The sequence below is a fragment of the Aphidius gifuensis genome, linkage group LG6, assembly GCF_014905175.1.
Source record: "Aphidius gifuensis isolate YNYX2018 linkage group LG6, ASM1490517v1, whole genome shotgun sequence".
Taxonomy (NCBI): domain Eukaryota; kingdom Metazoa; phylum Arthropoda; class Insecta; order Hymenoptera; family Braconidae; genus Aphidius; species Aphidius gifuensis.
The window spans coordinates 8,426,194-8,450,141 of NC_057793.1; the positions used below are offsets into that span (position 1 = coordinate 8,426,194).

The following is a 23,948-nucleotide window of genomic DNA, read 5'->3' on the forward strand; positions in this document are numbered from 1 at the left end:
ATAAATGAATATATATTTTTTGAAATTAATTTTCAGGCTTTTTATAGGACGAAAATTGTCCTTTAGAATAAAAAAATTTACAAGTGAATGTTATTAAAAATTATGTATAAATTATTATCACTGGTGCTTTGGACAAAGGATCTACAATTTATATACGCAGCGATGAAAAAATATCTAAGGAACACAAAAGCTCCAGCTATTTTTATTGAGTATAAATATTGCAGCGGAATGAAATACAAGCAATAAAGGGTTCAAAGAATAAGCTGAAGAGAAAGAAAAATAAAATGCTTTCTCTTCTTTCTATGTAGTCTTTTTTGAAAAATATATATAATAAGTACAATATATTGTTTTTTTTTTATAACGATATTTGACGCTTGAGAGTGTTGACGTGCCGACAAAAAATACACCCAAGGGTTGGTAAAAGGGATCATCCGTCAAAGGAATTTTTTTTTATCTTGCAGGAAGATTTGTGAATCTATATTCTATATGGTTCACTTCCGAACTAGATATATCTGTATACGATTATTATCTAGAACCCTTACCAACAAAGAAATCAAGTCTTAAATATATCGCTACAATTTATATGCAGCTCGTGTAAAAATTAACGACAAAATGTATAAAATTGGAGCTCTAAAAAGTCACAGTATTTTTCTAGGTATATTTTTTATATTGCCTTATTTTTTTTTTATTGATTAATAAATTTATAATTACATTTGTAATTTTGCCTAATATTTTAATGATTATTTTTTGTTTTTAAATTAACTAAACATGTTTAAAAAATTTAAAAAATATTTGAAAACAGCTTTGAAAATTTTTAGCAGTATTAAATTATATTAAATGATTATTATTAAAGAATGAATAAATTTATTTAAGGATTAGAGTGACATGATTTTTTTTGCAAAAAAAAAAGTAAAAAGAGGTTTCCGGTGTTTGATGCAAATATTTCCTGTGTGCATGCTTTTTGCTAGATTATATTTGCCCCATACACCAGACACCTCATTGACAATTGATTCGTCGATAGTCTTGAAAGCCGTAATAAGTAAGCAGCAGTTCAATCTACGTGAACGACACTGTTCACAAAGTAAGAACAATAATAAGAATTGAACCCAAGACCCGAAGCACTGTAGGCAGGGCTCTTGCTGACTTAACCAGCAGCTTACTCAATAAACTACGAAAAATAATTACACTTTATGATTGATTCAAAAAAAAATTCAAATTAAATCAAAATTATTCATTTTGTCATCGAATTTACTATTTGTAAAAATTATATTAAGATTAGAATAGATAAACGTTAATAAAAAATTGAAAATAAAAATGTTATTACAAAAAAATTTGAGGGTTTATTGATTTATGACGTTTTTAAAATATTTTACATTGATAAGAGGTTATTAAACAATTTTATTAACGGTGTAATCAAAAGCTGTAGTTATGCTTTTTACTTTAAATTTAATTTTTTTAAATTAAATGTATTTTTACAATGTTAAATATGGATTGTTGATTCTGATCATTGATCCCATACAATGACGTTATTATTTGTCTAAATCATATTATTTTTCCAAGTAGACAAAATTGATTCATCAACATTATCAGTACAAAAATTAACAACAAAATATATCAAATTGAACCTTCAAAAAGTCATAATTTTTTGCTAGGTATTTTTTATATTATCTCTTGTTTTTTCTATTAATTAATAAATTTATAATTACATTTGTAATTTTGCCTGATATATTCTAATGATTCTATTATTTTATTTTTAAATTAACGAATTTTAAATTTATCCAAGATAAATAACAAAAATGAATTTTGAAATTGTGAAACTTTATATTTATTTACGATAATATTGTTTAAAAAAATTTTAAAAAATATTTGTAAATAGTCTTGTCTTTAAAATTTTTAGCAGTATAAAATTATAATAACTGATTATTATTAAACAATGAATAAATTCAATTTAGGATTAGCGTTATATGGTCTTTTTTTCAAAAAAAAAAAATGAAGGAGGTATCCGGTGTTTCGAGGCAAATATTTCCTGGCTTAGACCAAGTGCGTAGTTCACATGCTCTATGCTAGATTATATTTGCCCCAAATACCAGATAGTCTGCTCAAAATCTTTACAAGTTGGGGAAGCTCATAAGATTGCAGCGCCGTCAAAGCCGTCACATGAGCAATTTGAACTCGATACGTCAAGCACTGTAAGCCGGGCTCTTGCCAACTTAACCATCAGGTCGCTCGTTAAACTATGAAAAATAATTACATCTTATTATTGATTCGAAAAAAAAATTAAACTTAAATTTAAACTATCCATTATGTCATTGCATTTACTATTTGTAAAAATTATAATAAGATTAGAATAGATAAACGATAATAAAAAAATAGAAATGTTATCACAAAAAAATTTAAGGGTTTATTTACTTACGACGTTTTTAAAATATTTTACATTGATATGAGGTTAATAAAATAATTTATTAACCGTGTAATTGAAAACTTTAGATATGCTTTTTATTTTAAATTTAATTTTTTAAATTAAATGTATTTTTTACAATGTAAAATTTGGATTGTTGATTCTGATCATTGATCCCATACAATGACGTTATTATTTGTCTAAATCATATTATTTTTCCAAGTAGACAAAATTGATTCATCGACATTATCAGTACAAAAATTAATAACAAAATATATCAAATTAAACCTTTAAAATGTCACAAGTTTTCGCTGAGTATTTTTTATATTATCTCATGTTTTTTTTATTGATTAATGAATTTTTAATTACACTTATAATTTTGTCTAATTTATGTTAATGATTCTATTATTTTATGATTAAATCAACTAATTTCAAATTTATCCAAGATATATGACGAAAAAAAATTTAATTAATTATGAAATTGTGAAATTATATATTTATTTATGATAATATTGTTTGGAAAAATATGTCATGGAAATTTTAAGCAGTATAAAATTATATTAAATGATTATTTATTTATTTAGTTATTTATTTATTCATTAATTTGCATAAGTCCGGGGTGTTAATTATTGAAGAATGAATAAATTTAATTCAGGATTAGAGTTACATGATCTTTTTTAAAAAAAAAAATAAAAAGAGGTTTCCGGTGTTTGAGGCAAATATTTTCTGTTTGCATGCTCTATGCAAGATTATATTTGCCCCAAACACCAGACACCTCAATACATTGATGGGCTCAAATTAAGCTTGACATAAAGCCATTTTCAGTCACCATATTACTCGGGAAAATATAAAGACCTTCATTATAATTTAAAATCTCATATAAATGGTATTTGAACCCAATACCACGAGCACTGTCGGCAGGGCTCTTGCCGACTTAACCATCAGCTCACTGGTTAAACTATGAAAAATAATTTTACTTTATTATTGTTTCGAAAAAAATTTCAACTTAAATTTAAATTATCCATTATGTCATTGCATTTAATATTTGTAAAAATTATAATAAGATTAGAATAGATAAACGTTAATAAAAAATTGCAAATAAAAATGTTATTACAAAACGATTTGAGGGTTATTATTTATTTATGACGTTTTTAAAATATTTTAGATTGACAAGAGGTTATTAAACTATTTTATTAACCGTGTAATTGAAAGCTGTAGATATGTTTTTTACTTTTGATTTAATTCTTTAAAATTAAATGTATTTTTACAACGTTAAATTTGGGTTGTTGATTCTGATCATTGATCTCATACAATGACGTTATTATTTGTCTAAATCATATTATTTTTCCGGGTAGACAAAATTGATTCATCGACATTATCAGTACAAAAATTAACAACAAAATATATCAAATTAAACCATCAAAAAGTCACAAGTTTTTGCTGGGTATTTTTCATATTATCTAACGTTTTTTCTATTAATTAATCAATTTATAATTTCATTTGTAATTTTGTCTGATATATTTTAATGATTCTATTATTTTATTTTTGAATTAACTAATTTCACATTTATCCAAGATATATAGCAAAAATTAATTTGATTAATTTTGAAATTGTGAAATTTTTTTATTTATTTATGATAATATTGTTTAAAAAAATATTTGAAAACAGCCTTGTCTTGAAAATTTTAAGCAATACAAACCTATAATGAAGATTGAATGATTATTAAATAATTATTATTAAAGAATGAATAAATTTAATTCAAGATTAGAGTTATATGATCTTTTTTTCAAAAAAAAAAAAAAAATGAAGGAGGTTCCCGGTGTTTGAGGCAAATATTTCCTGATTGCATGATCTATGCTAGAATATATTTGCCCCAAACACCAGACACCTCCATTGACAATCTTTGTCACGTCTTGTACTAGGGCTCCAACAAATACATATTGTTTGACCTCATTATAAATTTACGACAGCTATCATAGTAATGATGCAGATGCATGATAGATAGACATCGGGGTTTGAACCCAAGACCGTAAGCACTCTAGGCAAGGCTCTTCCTAACTTAACCATCAGCTTACTCAATAAACCACAAAAAATAATTACACTTTATTATTTATCCGAAAATAAAAAATTAAACTTGAATTTAAATTATCCATGATGTCATATTGCATTTACTATTTGTGAAAATTGTATAAAGATTGGAATAGATAAACGATAATAAAAAATCGAAAATAAAAATATTTAAGGGTTTATTTATTTACGACGTTTTTAAAATATTTTACATTGATAAGAGGTTATTAAACTATATTATTAACTGGGTAATTGAAAGCTGTAGATATGCTTTTTATTTTAAATTTAATTTTTTTAAATTAAATGTATTTTCACAACGTTAAATTTGGATTGTTGATTCTGATCATTGATCCCATACAATGACGTTATTATTTGTCTAAATCATATTATTTTTCCAAGTAAATAAAATTGATTCATCGACATTATCAGTACACTCTGTAAATAACTACAAATTTTTTAAATCTTCAATCAATCAAATCTGTCATAAATAAAGAAAAAAAAGTAATAAATAAAAATAAAAAAATATATTTTAAACATAAAAACAAGTTGAAATTTTTAAATAACAATTCTATAAAATTAATCTTATTTATTAATCATTTTTATTATCAGTGTTATACTTGTTGAAAAATTATCAACAACAACACAAGTAAAAACAAAATACTATTTGACAAATTATGACAATATATTTATTATATAAAAATAAATTAATCAAGTTATTCTGTTCAAGATTTTATCTACAAAAATATTCAAATTCCAAGGGTCAACAACGCACCCCAATGAATTTTTGAATAGACGAAAATTTCAATTTGGAATTTGTATTGACCATTATCAGCAATTCATAACCCCGCCTAACTCAATGCCAGTCAATTGAGGTCAAATTCCTAATACAAAATTGTCCATTGAATTTATAAAATCAATTCATATAAAATCAACATCAATAGAGACTAAATTTTGCCAAATATAAAAAGGAAAATTATTCAAATAAATTGACTCAATTGCTCGCTCATTTGAATGATAACATTTGTATATTTACAAATTCATAAATAGAAGCAAAAAAACATGATTTTTGTAAATCCATAAAAATTATTTAATGCTTATAAACTATTGTTATAAATAATGATAAAAATAGCCATCGGAAGTCCAATGATATTTTTTAAAATCCGTCAAACAATTTCTTCCATACAATTTATATTTTATACAGTTTATTCTTAGGATGACCTGTTTGTTAAAAGCAAAGAACATAAAATATTTGTTCGTTAAGTCGTAAAGTTTTCGCGAGAGGGTATATAGGGACATGACCACCCGTCAAGTTAGTGTGGATTTAATAAATATATTGTTTAAGTATTGCCTGTTGATGTACACAAGTCAAAGAAAAATATATAAAAAAAAAAATTTTGAATTCAACAGAATACAACTGACATGTTTTAAAAATATTTTTAAACAAATATACATGAATTGGTTTATATTGTATGTTTTTTTTGATGGCTTAAATTTTTTATTACATTTAAAATAAAAACGAGAGGCGAAACGTTTTAATGTAAGAATGAGAAATAGGGTTTTTTTTTTTTTTGTTAGTGTTTGATGGTTGAAGATCTTGGTGAAATAAAAACACAGGAGGTGGTCATTGCTCAACCTGGTGGTACTACCCTTTTGATATACAACTATCATAAAATCATGAAATTTTTTTGCCACACGTATCGTGATCCTTACGAATGTCTCAATTACGACTTGCTGATGTCAAACATCTTTTAAAAATTTTCTTAAGTTTGAGTGTTTAAGAGACTTTTTATTACTTGATGTAAATTTTTTAAAAATAATTTAAATGATTTATAAGATGTAGCTAAATGTCATTTGTAAATTAATATTATAAAATAGCCAGAATTATTTTGTCATTAATTAATAAATTTATAATTACATTTGTAATTTTGCCTGATATATTTTGATGATTCTAATATTTTATTTTTGAATTAATTTTGAATTTATCTAAGATATATAACAGAAATAAATTTAGTTAATTTTGAAATTGTGAAATTTTATATTTATTTATGATAATATTGTTTGAAAAATTTAAAAAATATTTAAAAACCGCCCCACCATGAAAATTTTTAGCAGTATAAAATTATATTAAATGATTATTATTAAAGAATGAATAAATTTAATTCAGAATTAGAGTTCTTTTCTTCAAAAAAAAAAAAAAATGAAGGAGGTTTCCGGTGTTTGAGGCAAATATTTCCTGTTTGCATGATCTATGCTGAATTAATATTTGGCCCAAACACCAGACACCTCATTGGAAATCTTCAAACAATCCCGTATCGACCATCGTCCAAATGAATTTTGTTTACGCATTTTTACAGTAAAATAAACACTGGTTCCATAAATTGGGGTTTGAACCCGAGACCTCAAGCACTGTAGGCAGGGCTCTTGCCGACTTAACCATCAGCTCACTCAATAAACTATGAAAAATAATTACACTTTATTATTGTTTCGAAAAAAAAGTGTAATTAATTTTATTATAATTATCTTATTATAATTTTTACAAATATTAAATGCAATGACATAATGGATAATAATTACAACTTGCTGATGTCATTTAAAACATCTTTTAAAAAATTTTGATTTATAAGATGTAGCTAAATGTCATTTTTAAATTAATATTATAAAACATCAAGAATTATTTTGTCATCACAATGTTTAATTTCTAGTTTAAAAAAATATATTAAATTTATTTCTAGCAGTTAAATTTTTGTCTTTTATTTTAAATAATAATATATAAATAATTTTTTTTTTTTAGGTATCTTATATAGCACAAGAAGAAGAAGAAGCAGAAGAAGATGAAAAAAAAAATAAATATGAATTTCCATTATACGCAAATGAACTTGGTGTTCCACTAGTTTGTCTTTTTATTATTTTTATATTTTTTTGTCGGGTGATAATACGTGATATATGGTCATGTTATACGATCTAAGAATACCATATAAAGCCTATGGGCAATTTGTAGTACGAGTAACCCCCTTTGGCTATAATAACATTTAGCTATAAATTTGTTTGAATATATAACTGTGTGAAAGGGGTGGGTGATGAAGCAAAATATGGTGGTAAGGAAAGTAGTGAGGGATATAGTCAGGTTGGTGTATATAAATATGTACAAGGTAAATGGCAAAAGGTTTGGGAAAATAAGAAGAATGCATTTTTACAAACCGTCTTTGGTATTTGCCGCATTGGGAGGGCTGACAACGTTTCGCCAAAACATGTTTTATTGAAATACTATAACCTCCCTTTTATTCTTCATCCAATGTATTCTAAAACGACGTTTACAATCCTATATCTTCTTTGAATATATATTACGTTTTTTTTTTTCAATTCATTTTTCGATTAATGCCATTTTTTATTACACTTTCGATGTACTAATATACTAATTAAAAATAAAACAATTTGATTTAATTTTTTACTTGAAAATAGACTAATAAAATGTGGAATTTTTTGTGTAATTAATTTTGAAATTAATAATTACAAAATAATAATTACTAATGATAAATTTGCAGGTGAATTTTTTTGATTTGACTGCAAAAATTAACAACAATCTTTTGAATTACCTCCACCATTTGCAAATGAACTTTTTCGATTGATTTTTTTTCCAACGAGTCAGGAAAAATGCAGAGATTTTTTTAAAATTAATTTTGATTTTTTCAAAGAAATTTTTAATTGATAATATTGGCTTGTTGTGAGCGCGCAATTTTGTTGAACGTGTGGGCGCAAGTATTTACGCGCCACTTATTCAACTTGACTCGACACGCTACTATATTATGTATACAACTTTTAAAATGCATTTTTTTTTTTTTTCTTCATTTTGATAAATACATCTCTATATAAAACTCGAGTATTTTTTATTTTAAATGACACTTGAATTGGCGCTTTTGTTTTAGTAAACTAATCAAGCAAAAGTATCAAGTAGACAACGGAAATAATTCAATTCAGTATATATTATCATTGTCAGAATTATCGAATCGTATTTCTTACAAAAAGAAAAAAAAAAAAAGCTTCATTTTAGCGATCACGAAAGAACGGTATATGTATAAATGAGGAAGGGGATTGTAAAGGGGTGGAAAGAGACGCTGTCAAACTCCTCGTGAATCCCCAAAATTTATTCTTTTCGGCACTTAAACTTATTTCATTCTGGAAAATAAAATAAAAATAATAAAGAAAAATATATTTAAAAAAAAGAAAAGTAATAATAATAGAAAATAAAAATATATTCTTATCGAAAAAAAGAAAAAAAAAAAAAAAAATGAGAAGAAGAAGAATATCAGAGTGCGCACTCCCACACACTCTGAGAGCACAAGAACCAATGAGATTTAATTTGATATTTCGGAAGTAAATGTGAAAGAGCTTGGCTGTCGAGACGTCGCCAGTGGGTATATGCACATATTCAACATCCCCTTGGTAACGCAATTCAACTTCACAATTCGCCACGAAAAATTTTGTAATATTTTTTTTTTTTTTTTATCTCTTTTTATTTTCATATTTATTCTTTAGCAAAACTTTTTATTCCACAGTTGTATATATATTTTTAAACTTTATTTCATTACGTATATATAATTATTATTATTTTTTTATTTTGATAATATACAACGTTGATGTTCAATTAAATTCACTGCGATGAACTAGACACTGCCGACGTCAAGTAACGCAACAAGCATCAACTCATGACGTTTGTATATAAAATAAAACAAATCTATATACAAAAAATAATAAAAAAAAAAAATATACATTTAATAAAATATAAAAAAATAAAAATATGTTTAAACTGCGATCACGTTTAACCCGCTGACCAAGCTCGCGCACACACAGCGGCGGTAAATTTGGTTGATTAAAAAGAGAAACGTATCCACCTTGCGCGCATCCCAAGAATTTATATAATGGGCACCGATAAACGACCTCACCTTCTACCACATCCACGTGCAACCATCTGGTATATATATTTTTTTTTTTTGCCATTTAATTCGACAAGTCAAGTTGGGATCAAAAATTAATACAACACAAAAACAGCTGACTCTAAAATCATAAAAATTATTCACCCAAATTTTTGAATTTTATTTGGTGGAATTTAATTTTTTACTGAAGGATGGAATCATCCCTTGATAGAGCCGATCATTGCAAGTAAAAAAATAGTTAAAAGAGAAAATAAAAAAGCATTTCTAAACATGTCTAAGTATCACCAAGTGCCTTAAAACTTGTCACTCAAAAACATCAAAAAAATATCACATTTCCATTGAAGATATAAATTTGCGTAAATTGTCCTATTTGAAAATAGACTATTATTTTTTTTTATCTCTTATTTCTTTATATTCATAATATATATATTCTTCTTTTTCATTTTATAACGTTATTATTATTATTTTAATATATATATGTATTTTTTTTTTTTGGCATGAAAACGCCTCGAATTTCATTCCATTATGTTCAAAGGTACGCGGCATTTTAGCATGGATCTTTATCTTTGTTCGATTCTTCATTTAGTTTTTCTCTCTCTGCTCAACTCACGATCATTTTATTTAACACATATATAAAAGAAGAAACTCTGTTCTCTCACCGCATGTATTCAGAATATTCACGTGCGTGTGCGCAGCATCATTTCAAAGGAAGCCGATGGAATAAAAAATAAAAATATATATATATGAGTTTAAAATAAGAAAAAAATCATAAAAAATAGTGAGGGAAAAAGATGAGCCAAAAGATGGTAATAGAACGAGACCCACGTCACTTGGAAACCGTTCGAGAATGCAATATCCTGTAATTACATGACTGCTACGTGTCCAAATGCAGCACGCGCGAGATTTTAAAATCGAACAATATATATACGCATTCTTTTTTGATCATTCTGTTAAATTGTCTTTTAAACAGTTTAAATATTTTCATCTTGTACTTGTATATTCAAGATATTTTTAACAATAAATAATCAAATCTTTCAATGAAAAATCTCGACTTTTTATCGTTGAAAAATTGAATCGCTTTTGATTTTTCATTGGAATTTTTTGATAGCCAATTGTTTTGAAATTTATAACTCAAAAATGTTGGCATTTTAACTGTCTTATTTCCAAAAAAAAAAACAATCAAAAAATTGTAATAATTGTTGACGTAGGATCACAAACAATCAGTTTGAAATTTCACAACAATTATTCTAACTTCAAGAAAAAAATAAATAAATTCAAAATTTTCTCCAGCATTTAAAAATGAACTTTTTTGATTTATTTTTTTTGCAATCAGTCAGTTAAAATAGTGACTAGTTGCTAAAATAAATTGCAAAAATTAATTTTTAAATATAACAATAAATAATCAACAATTACCGCAATAAAAAATGACTGATTTTTCATGTCATCAACGAATATCAAAACATTCATATCATATCATTTCAAAATCATCAAAAAAAAATAATCTTTATACAATTTTAATTCTCAATAAATATAATAAATACATTTTTAAATATATTTTATTTTTTTTTTATTGTTATTTTATTAATTTTCTGACATTACATTCAAGTTTAAATTCATATCGACGATGTCAGAGTATTTATTTATGCACAGTTTGCATTATGGTTCATTCGATACCGGTTTTCATGGGGATTTTACACTGCACCTTGCTTGTGATTTTATCAGTATTGCGTTATATACCTTTTGTCCCATTCTACTTGTGTTTTTTTTTTTTTTTTTCATGCACGAGTTACTTCTTGCTGGATCACTGTAAACGAGATGCCAGTATCATGTTTAAATGTTCCATACATCGCGGGCGCCACCCAGTTCCTACAAGTGCAACCATCCATGTGTTTTTTACTTGTCTTATATATATATTTTCACTTGAAATTATTTTTTATATTTTATCATATGTGTATTGGTTGCCAGCTTCCATTTATTATTATTCTATTTTGTTACATTTTTACTTGTTTTGTTTTATTTTTTTATCCATATAAATAAATAAATAAATAAATAAATAAATAAATAAATAAATAAATAAATAAATAAATAAATAAATAAATAAATAAATAAATAAATGAATAAAAACGTGTTAAAATATTCATTTTCTTCACAGCTAAGGTGAGAAAAGATAAGATATACCAATGATGTGTTACTATAACTACTGTGTGCCTTGGGATATTACCTGATAGCTATCTTTAAAAGTATGAAGTTTAATGCTATGCTTTTTTAATGATGATAATAATGATTATTATTATTAATATATTATAATTATATTTGAGTTGTTGTATAAAATAGACCGTATAACAAATCGATGACTATCAAACTGCATGCGACATTCATATGTATATAATATACGAAAGATAATTATCGTGTGGTTAATCGATAAACATTTTTCTGTTGAATAAACCAAGTACTTACAAACATGCATTCAATTTCCGAGAAAATATAATAGCAATGCTATAAAGAGATTTGTTTTAATATTTTACACATTTATATATATGTGCGCATTTTATGAATTTATATATATATTTACTAATGTGCCTCGTTAACTTTGGATTTTAATATGCGAGGTTTTTTTGATGCGTTGGATTATTAACGCTTTTCAGGGATGAATTTTATATTCCAGGTAACTAGAAAAATAAATATTAAAAAAGAGTTCTGAGTTTTGTTGAATTTATTTTCCTAGAAATTTATGTAGCATGGATTGATGGAAAAAAATCATAACGATATTAATAATTATTTATTCATAAATGAGAGGACGAAATAATTAGTTTATTTAGGGTGGTTTTTTTTGTTAGGGTGTATGTGTGAACTTTGATACAAAGAATATATTTTTGTGGATGATTTGTAAACTAAATAAATCTGCATATTTTGGTTGTTACTTTCAACACAAGTTTTTGGGTTTTTTAAAAATAAATTGATTATCAAAAATTGATATATTTAACGCGAGGCTAATTGGAGAAACAATTTTATTTTTTTTATTTGAATTTCAATTGAAAAATTAACGTATTTGTTGGAAACTTTTAGATAGGAATTGACTGTCTCAAATAGTCATTGATTTATTTAGTTTTTTGAAATACCATCAATTGACAGGGTTACCGCTGATCTAAAGGAGATTATATTATTTAAAATTAAAAATTTGAATCTCAATGGGAATTTAACATTGTCCAACTACGCAAGTCAAAGACAGGCTATGTTGATAAATTTATTATTTTGATTATTTTCTTATGAAAAAAAAATTTAAATACTGCTTATTTTCATCACACAATTTATAAATTAATATTTAATGATTTATTGTTCACTTGAAACATATCTAATACTTTTAATTTATAAATGTATATTGACTTTTCTAGTCCAACCATCAAACCACCTCAAAAAATAATCAAACAAACTCCATGCTGAAAGCTCTTATCATCGATTTGAGCTCATTTTTAAAATGTTACTTGTCTTGTTTTCCTTTTTTCTCTTATTTCCATTAAACATTTATTTTATCATGAGTCACTTTTAAAAGAATTCAATTATTAAAATATCTTGCAGAACAAAAAAATAAATAACAATTTAAATATACTATTTCTATAAAATAATAATAATAAAATTAAAATTTGTTTAGAATTAATCTGCATCATAAATATGATATCGAAAAATGAAAGCATACTGATGTTTGCGTCTTGTTTGTTCATGTTAAAATATATAAAATATTAGTGATGCATGTTTGTGTGTTCTGCTTATATACAATTTTATATTATTTTTTTTTTTTTCATCATTTCGTGTATAGTGTCAGTGATTTGGTGATGATGCTTTAACAAGATACCGGTTGGATGAGTAACGCACTGAATGTCTGAATGTCGCAAGAGAAAACGCCCACGTGATTTTACATTTTTATTTTAACTTACGTATATGTATATTTGTATATATAAACCTGCGACCCTTTCGACTTGTCTCTTTTTTTTTTTTCCAGTCTCTCAATACATATATTTAAATTTTTTCGTGCGTGCGTGTGTCTTCTTCGCGTTACACATCAGTCGTAATTTTCGATTGGCGCCGTTGTCACTGCCCATTATCTTAAGCCCCCAACAAAAATGTCTTTTATTTATTTATTTTATTTGTTTACTTTTTTTTAACATATCAAACAAAATATAAATGAATAAATAACTAATGTTTAAGCATCATCAATTTCCGTATTTATTTTATAAAATTTTTGACACTGAATGTGCCATAATTATCATAATCAAGACACTTGTATTAAAAAATCATATTCAAATTTAAATTATTATGAAATACACATAAATGTGTTGAAATTAAATTGCTTTTGACATTATTTAAAAATTTTATTTTCTAAACTGTATATCTTAATTGACTAAAATACATATTTTTTTGTAAAAAAAATTAACAAAAATTCAAATAAAATTTTCTCTTCCTGGTTGATAATTATTATTTAAAAAAAATTAATCTAGACTAAAAATTTACAAGATTTGTTGATAATTATTAACGAGTCATTTGCAATATATTAATAATTAATCTTGATATATTTTTTTTCATTAATAAATTATAATTAATTTAAAAAATTTTTTAAAAATACAAGTCGTTTTGTATGTCATTATAAAAATGACATACCGGTTGTGTCTATTTGTTTATTTTTTTTTCTTTTATTCTGACATTAAAGTATGTGAAAAACTAATGAAACATGGTGTGTTTTCAGTTATAGATATGAAAAACAGCATATGAATAAGCTGAGAAATAAATTATCCTGCTTCACGGGTGGTTTAAAGTGAACTTGGTAAAGTAGAAGTTATCAGAGTATGGTGACAAGTAGTTCAACAGTAGTAGAACACCATAAATAGTTGAAAAATCATATTGAAAAATTAAATAAACATTTGATAATCTGTGAGAAACCAAATGGAAAATTTATTATTTATTTAAATATTGAAAAAATAAACAATTTCAGCTCTCAAAAAATTTTGACTTTTGACTTTCGAAGGATAAAATTTCTACACAAATAATTGCCCACCCCTAGAAGCTCCAAGAACAAAAAAAAATATTGCAGTTATATTTTCAAATTATTTTTACAGTCATTGTAATTATTTATAAAATTATGATAAAGCCAAATTTATTTTCATTCAAGTATTATCTTTAATAGTTTCTTAAATTTTCTCCAAATGTTTTTTCATTTTAATCTTGATTTTTTGATGATGCTTAAATACCTTGTAAACTTTAAGATAATCTTTTCTACTTAATATTTTTTTTTTTTTTACTGTACCTCTGATTTACCGTCATGTTTTCATTGTTTCTTGTCGCGACTTGTGGACAAAAATAAGAAAACCATAACCACCGAACCGTGAAAATAAAAGTCTGAATTTTTTTTTAAACTCTTACATAACATGTATAAAAGTTTCTCTTTATTATTCTCAAAATTTTAATGTTTAAATATGTTGATGGATTTATTATTACTTCAAAAAAAATTGCTACATTATTATTTAAGTAAATTTAAAAAAATTATAATCACCAAAATTGATACTTAAATATTATTTTAAATAAATTTTAAAAATATTTTCAATGCGATGTTGCACAATTTTCAAACCCTTGGATCAATAAATTTATGATTAAAATATATATTTCAAGTAAATCCATTTGACTTGACAAGTATAGAAAAGAAAAAAGCAATATCTATAGTTTGTAAATTGATGACAATTACAGTTTTTAGTTGTCGGTGATAAAATATAAAAGACCGGAACTATTAGCCACTAGATGCCAAATGGAGTCTGTAACATTTATTTATAAAAACCACACACAATTTTACCACATAGACTATTTTTTTTTTTCTTTTCCCATACGAAATATTACAATGGTTAATTCAAGTTATATTTTATATGATCAATTGTGAGTCATAAAAATGAATACATCTAATAAATTGACTCAAAAATAATCCGTTAAAATTAACTTGTTAATCATAATGTTATTTATATTTTTAGTGACTTGATAGCTTTTTCAAATGGCTTTTAATGATCACAGTAGAATGAGAATAGCACTTGAGACATTTTGGAATAAGATACTTGGAAACTCTGGACGATATAATAGTTGACGATTGATCGTTTTTGTGGGTGAATATGCCAGACACCCGAGTAACTCGGCCAAGTTATTTCACCAGACACTTCAACAATTTCATGTAGCTTTGGTATTCGATGGACCAATTTAGTCTTCAACCAAGGACTTTGGCCTTTTAATTCAAGCTATCATTTCCACATATTTATTGGAAATCTATACATCAGGGTGTGTCATGCTCATCCTTTTTTCTTTTTTTCTTTGAAGAGCTTTATTTTTATGACGCTTTTTATTTATGAATTTTTAAAAGTTTTTAAGAATTTATTTAGCCAAATATCATGCCAATATTAAAGAGTAAAATTCAAGGATTAATCAAGATAATTTGCTTTGATTTTTTTAAAAAAAAAACATGTAAGAATTAAAGCTTGAATGAAAAATTTAATTCACAATTTTCTCATAAAGATCTCTAGTAAATCTCGTTTGTGAGACGGATAGAGATTTTTCAGATACAAGTTAAAGATGAATTGAAGAAAAATTATAGACAATTAAAAAATATATTCCCAGTGACAGAAGAGATAGAAAAAAAGTAGAGTCGGACTTAAGGTCGGAGTCAGAGTCGGAGTCAGACTTAAGGTCGGAGTTAGAGCTGGTGCAAGTAGATATTGTTGAATTTTAAAATTTGAATGTTCAATTATTTAATTGTGTTATTATTGAATTAAAAAAATTTATTTACACATATTTAGGTCAATCTTAGAATCCATATTCAAATAAAAACGTAGAGTCGGATTTAAGGCCGGATTTAAGGTCGGAGTCGGACTTAAGGTCAGAGTTAGAGCTGGTGCAAGTAGATATTGTTGAATTTTAAAATTTGAGTGTTTACTTATTTAATTGTGTTATTATTGAATTAAAAAAATTTATTTACACATATTTAGGTCAATCTTAGAATCCATATTCAAATAAAAACGTAGAGTCGTATTTAAGGTCGGATTTAAGGTCGAAGTCGGACTTAAGGTCGAAGTTAGAGCTGGTGCAAGTAGATATTGTTGAATTTTAAAATTTGAATGTTCAATTATTTAATTGTGTTATTATTGAATTAAAAAAATTTATTTCCACATATTCAGGTTGATCTTAGAATCCATATTTCAAAAACAACGTAGAGTCGGATTCAAAATCGGAGTCGGACTTAAGGTCGGAGTCGGACTTAAGGTCAGAGTTGGAGCTGGTGCAAGTAGATATTGTTGAATTTGAAATTTTGAATGTTTACTTATTTAATTGTGTTATTATTGAATTAAAAAAATTTATTTACACATATTTAGGTCAATCTTAGAATCCATATTCAAATAAAAACGTAGAGTCAGAGTCAGTGAAATGAGATATTTATTGAAAAAAAAGTTCAAAAAGTTATTCGTTGTTAACTTGTTCAATTTATCTCTAATTCGTCTCTAATTTTTCTTCAATTATTCATCTCTGAAAAATCTTTTTCCGTCTCACAAACGAGATTTAGAAAAGATCTCTATGAGATCTCCAAAAGACTTAATTTTTTTACCCGGTCGTTTATTATATAAAACAAGTGTTTTTTTCATTTAATAAAAAGACTGTTGGTTTTTATTTCATGAAAATATCATAAACTTAAAAAGTCACTATAAAGTATGATATTTGCATAGTTATTTAAAAAAAGTTGTTTTATTATTTTATTAGTTTTGAAATATATATTAAAATACTTGTTGTCTGAACAATGTGATACATGATGTACACAAATTTTTGTTGATCATTCGTAAATGTTTGTTTGTCTGTTGGACTTTTGCTACGTATTCAACGACAAATAGTCCAAGTTTTAAGTATTTTTCAAACAAGATATCTATACTGTAAAAATATCCTCTCGGGTATCTGTACTCTAAAGTAGATGGAGGTCATAAAATACGCGTGCATGGATGCATTTACAAAGTTCTCACTAGTTTTTCGTACTAAAGAAAAAAAAAAAAAAAAAGGTATATACATTTTGTAAGTAGAGAGTTTCTGAAAATGTTATATATAACAGTCCAGTTGTTTTTACAAAGGACAAAAATTTATCACGCCTTACCTCGGCAACTTTCTGGACAGTAACCGAAAAGAGTAGTCGACTAAGTCTCTATAATAAATTTGATATTCCACGATAACATCGATTTTAAAAAAATAAAAAGCATCAAGTTTTCAAGTTACAAAAGAAATGGACTTTTATCTTGGATAAAATTTTAATTTTAAAAATAATTTAACGCTCAATTAATGGCAATTAATTTGCAATTTTAAATTTGCCATTTAAAAAAAAATCATTTATTTCTTTTTTATAATTTCCGTTTTTATTATAATTGCAAGATTTTTTTTTTTTCTTTGATCTAAAGTGTCCTAGATATTAGGAAGGTTTTTTTTTATCCAATTTTGTTTTTATATTTTTTATAAAATTGATTTTTATCGATCAAAAAAAATACCAAAGTCAAAATTAGACCTTTTTTAATTTTTAACAATAAATTAAAATGTTGAAAAATATTTTTTTGATGGTTTTAATGGTTAAGCTTTCACAAGGTACTCAATAATTATACAGTACATTTTTATGATGTTTAAAAAATTAAAAAAAAATATATACAACTACATGAAGAAAAAAAAAATCACGAGGCAAAAAAAGAAGAATGCATTGTGAAAAATAAAAATTCAATAGTGTCATTGTGAATATTTATTTTCTAGGATAAAAACACTGTAAAAAAAAAAAAAAAATCAAATGAAAAAAAAAACACACATTTCTATTTTTCATAGAATTAAATTTTTTATTTAAAAATCAATTTAAAATTACATTTTACTACCTGTATTTTAAAAATATTTTCTCACGGATAATTTTTGTATTTTAAACTAAAGGTGTCTTTTGTAAATAAACTGTAAGAAATTCCGCACCTTTAATTATCTCGACTACGGCAATTCGTGAAAACTACTCAACAGTCAAAACTATTTTTTTCTCACACATCTTAAACAAATGAATAACCTTTTTTTCCTTCTCTAATTTTTTTTTAAGTCATTCTGATATTATATTTATTTCCTGAAAAAAAAAAAAACATGAAAACCCCAGTAAAAATCATGTGCTAATCCTTTTCAAGTGCGACCAAAGGAGAATTATTATATCGAATTTTTTTTAACGGCATATCTGAGAAGTGGATTTTTAGAGACGTAAATTTATGAACAAAAGAATTAAGAGTACACACATATTTTGAGTATACTTGAGGTTAAAAAAATAAAAGGAAAACTAAAAAAAAAAGATAAAAATAAAAAAGAAGATGTGAACTCCACAGGTGCCTTTGAATCCAATGTTGCTACTGAGACTCTGAGAGATTTACCTATACTACTTACAGCTTGCCACTTGGCTTACGGTTCCATTTCGATGAAACAACGTGTTTTTTATATATATAATTTTTTTTTAACTGAGTAAACACAACCAATACTAAAATGAACTTTCTAACACGAGTAAAAACACATTGAGAAATATATAAAAATTTTTTAAATTTAAAATCTTCTTACTCAATATTATTATCAAGTATTTTATTTATTTTTTTTTTATTATTTCAGTCAACACTTAACAAGTTAACGCGGTATTTTCATTTATAAAATTTTCATTTTTATTGCATTTTATTTATTGATATATATTATTTTTAAATATAAGTGATTTTAAATTTGCTGATGATTTAAAATTAAAAATCAGATTGGGTAATTTTTGGGTTTTTAAAAATATATAATGTAAATATTTTTCGATAGATTTTAAATCAATAAGATTAAATAATAAATAAATTAAATAACAGTTGATAATATTTTATTGAAAATTAGTTTGAAAAGTTAGGTAGAAAATTGTTAAAATAGCGAAATTTAATTGCAAAATTTTATTTTTTTTCACAGCTGAAATAAGAATTAAATATTTTTAAATTGTATAATATTATATAATCAAAATCTGTCATTTTTTTCTGTGTCAATAACAAAACAAACTGTCAAAAATTTACAACAATATAATCATGTTCAATTTTCAATCCTAAATGCCCTTAATTTAATAAAAAAAAATAGTTAAAAACTAATTTCAACGTTTTGAATTATTTAATGTAATTAAAAAAATATTTTTCGTAAGAATTTTATGACTCGAATTATTTCAAATGATGTAGATAACTCTAAACAATTTCAAGGAATCACCAGATTTTTTTTTTTTCGACTTTAGCCTATTGTCAAATGATTTAAAACAAAGCAGAGATTTAATTTTGCTAAATGAATATATGAAAAAATTAAATAGTTTCCATTTGGGGTCAATAAACCATAGCTTTATGATTTCCTATCAACGTAAAAATATAATTAAGATTAGAAAAAAAAAGTAAAATATATGTTAACATTTTTATCAACAACAAGTACAATAACCGCAACAAAAAAAAACCATGACTTCAACAAATTGTTTTTCTCTTCTTCTCTCACCTATTTTCATTTTTCATTGTATTTAAATGATTTAAAAAAAAATTTTTTTTTAATTCTTTTTTTACTACTATACGTTCTTTAAGACTTTGTTTTTTTTTTTTTTTTTCTTTGGTCAGGCATTTGGTTTCATACAACATACCTGACTAGTTTATTACGCCTCGGAACCATTAGTGCTTATTGCGTTGGTACCAAAGCCACACTCGCAAGCACGAACACACATATGAATAAAATAAAATAAATAAATATATATAAATATATAAATTATACATATGTACTTGCATGTTCTTGTAATATTGTGACTCCTCAAAGCCCTCGGTTATAAATGTTAGAAGTGACTTTACGATTTGTCAGAACATGGATCAACAATTCGGTAAGCAATACACTCGGACTTCATTTGACCATCAATACTCATTTATATAAATATATTATCAATATAAAATTATATTTTATATTATTTTATTGAGCCGACTTTAGTGCAAAACGTTGTAAACATATATTTTGTTTGTATTTTCATTATTTTTATATTTCCAAAAAATATAATTTAATAACAAATTAATTTAATTTTACAAAATGCATATAATTTTTTATTTTTTTCAATTTATATGGCTTCTTTTTTTTTTTTTTTTTTAATTTTCTACTGCGTGTTATGTAAACCTGGTAATTCCAGGTATACTATAAAAGAGGACAAATAATAATAATAACAACAAATTGCACCTTCGTCGTGCTCATTGTCGGTGTATTTACGGCCGAAGGTGCGAGAGCACGAATAGTTTACATATTACAGTGTCAAAGGACAAGCTATGAGTAAGTGAGAAAAATTTTTTAAATATTTTTGTAACAATGGGTAACTTTGTGAAATTAAACTTGACAAGTTGACAATGTTGTTGTGGGATTTTTACACATTTCAATGTGAATGTAAAATAATATTTACGAAATATAATTAAAAGATTGAAAATTAATAAATGTAATATACTCAAATGAAGAAAAAAAATACTTGAGATAAATAAATAATTTATTTGAATAAATTGTAGAATAGAATGAATATTAATTTGTATAAAATAAATTAAATATTTGAATCAAATGAAAAATATATTTGAAAAAAATAAATCATTTATTTGAATAGTTTCATTTTTTTTTTTTTTAACGAAATAAATATTTATTTGTATGAAAAATAAATTAAATATTTAAAGTAAATAAATGATTATTTGTAATTATTATTACATAAAAAAATTGAAAAAATAAATTTAATATTTATTATTTATTTAATAAAATGTAGTATGAAAATTTTTTGAAATTATTATAGAAAAAAAAAAGTCAAAATTCAAGTATATTTATTTTTATAATTTCAAATAAAATTTATTAACCACAAATAAATTAATATTTAAAAAAAAATAATTTTCATATTTTTCATCAAATAAACAATTAACCTTGTAATTTAATTTCAAATAATTTATTTTATTTTTTGTTAATTAAATTTTCATTTATCTCAAATAAATATATTTTTTTAAATAAAATTAATTAGTTTATTAATAATTTCACTGATGGAAAAAAAAAAAAAAAATGATACACTGCCTGTGTTAGTTAACATTCCCTGGCAAAAATTAAAGCAGAATATTAATATACACGTGATACAATTGAATGCAACGTCACGAGCTGCTGAGGGTATATGCATGGCCCTCAAAAGTCATCACTAGACTTCAGGGTGACCGAGTCAAGGCCTTCAATAATTTCAAGCTTTTTTTATTCTATTTTTAAATTTTAATATGATGACAAGAAAAAAGTAAAAAAAAAATCAACTGCTGGAGGGTGATTTTTCCCTTAAAAATCCGCAATGCTATTTTTTTTTCTCAAGTGGGTACCAGCTGATTGGGGGGTAGATTGAATATATACGAAACAGAAAACTTGACTTTTGACGACCCACTTTTAACCCAGTGTATTAAGTCAAGTGTCTTCTGTGCTATTTTCAGGTAAATTTACAGTTGGAATCACGATTGGAGAAATGCCATTACGATGTACTCGAACTTTATATAATTTTTTTTTCGAAAAAAATTGCATTTGCCTTAGTAGACAGAGGGTTGTTTTTTTTTATTTTTTAATAGCTTTTTTTTTTATTTCCTAGAGCCTTGCAAATGAGACACAATTATTATGCATAATTTACTTGTTGACATGACAATTTTTTTTTCTTTTTCATTAATTACAAGTAACCCGATTTATTTTATTTTTTTCAATTAATTTTTCATATGATTAACAAGTGATTATATTTTTTTTGTGATAATAGCTTTAAAATCATTTGTGTTGGTATATTAATATTCAACTTGTAAACTATAGGGGAAAAAAAAAATTTTCAAGTACGTTTTTCACTCAACAAGAGTCAAGGGTACAGGGGATTTAAAATTATTTTTACTGATGATATTTTCAAGCCTATTATACACAATATTTTTTCAAAAGAAAAATATGAAAATAAAAATTAAAAAAGAAAAGAAATCAGTACACATGTTTTTGCGTTAAACAACTGTAAATGAATTTTTTTTATTTTTTTTTAGATTGTCTCTTGAGAAATTTTCCTATTTATTTTTATTCATAATGGTAACAATAATAAATGTGTACATTAACAGTATGAGTTATTCTCCATAAAAAAATTTTTTTCTATTTGAAATTATTTCTCCAATATAAAATTAGTGAAATTTACAAAAAAATATTTCTTTTTTTTATGTTGTCATAAATAAAATTTAGAAATTTTCATTTTAAATAAGATTTTTTAAATTTTTTATATTTTTCTTGTTAACCCTCTGAAAAATACATTTGTCGAAAAATTTTAATCAAAGATAAAATCAAAATAACTTTGTAAATTACAACAAAATATTTGAATATTTAAATGTCAATTTTATGATCTAATATTTGAAGAAATTTAAAATCTGCATAATTATTGATAATTTTTTTAATTAAAATCAAGTATCTTAGTTTTTTTTTTTAAATTATTTATTTTACTTAATTTTTCCATTTCAATTAGAAGTAAAAAAATAATTTTTTTTTGTGAATTATTAATAAACCACAGATATTTCCTTTAAAATTAAATTTGAATGATCAAAAAAAAAATTTGTGTCTTTCTGTTCTGAATAAATAATTATAATACTATAATATATTATTATTTTTTATCTTTTTATATTATTTTAATGTATAAATAAACTTACAAGTTTCTCATGAATTTTAATATATATTCAATTTAGTTTCAATTTTCAGAAAGAGTTTCTTGTTTAGAAATATACAAAATTCTTTCAAAAAAAAAAAAATATGTATTTATACAGCAAAATTTCTATTATTCATTTTAGTTTTATTTATTTGTTTATTTTTCCATTTTTTATATTGATTTAAACGTCAAAGTGTATGTTTTTTGGTTAAATAATGATTTTGTGTATTTAAATCATCAGGTAATAAGTGGTTTTTTTTTTTTTTTCGGTGATAAAACCATACTATCGCTTTAATCTAGCCTTGGCGTGACATCGAATTAATTAATTCACACTCTTGTCGTGTTTTTCATTTTTTTTTTTTACTATTTTTTTATTGATTTTTTATCTTACGTTTCTTAAAAATTATATAGTCGTTTTGTCATTTTTTTTTTTTAATGATCGATAATCTATATCTCAATATGACTAATTTCGGGTTAATTTATTTTTTGATTTTTATAAAATTTATCCTTGCATTTTATCAAATAAATTGTCTAATTTTTTGTTTCTTAAATTGTTTATTATACTTTGAAAAATAAGCTATAATACGTTTGATAAATCTATGAGTCATTGATGAACAATTAAAACAATTTAAGTTTCACCTTTAAATTTTAAAGTTAAACTTGAAAAAAAAATGTCATAAATAGCTGAAATATATTGGCCAATGTGTGGTCATATTTGGACAGTGATGGACCATATATTTTTGCATAAATTTTAAAAATACATGTCAAGATTATTTGTCGTTAATATAAATTCCAATATACCTATCATACATTTTCA

At 24.4% G+C, this 23,948-nt stretch overlaps 1 protein-coding gene across 1 annotated transcript in view; it reads right to left on the bottom strand.

Moving 5' to 3' along the window:
* The window catches only part of LOC122859339, an 82,175-nt gene that overhangs the window by 57,242 nt on the left and 985 nt on the right, over positions 1-23,948 (bottom strand). The window lies entirely within an intron of this gene.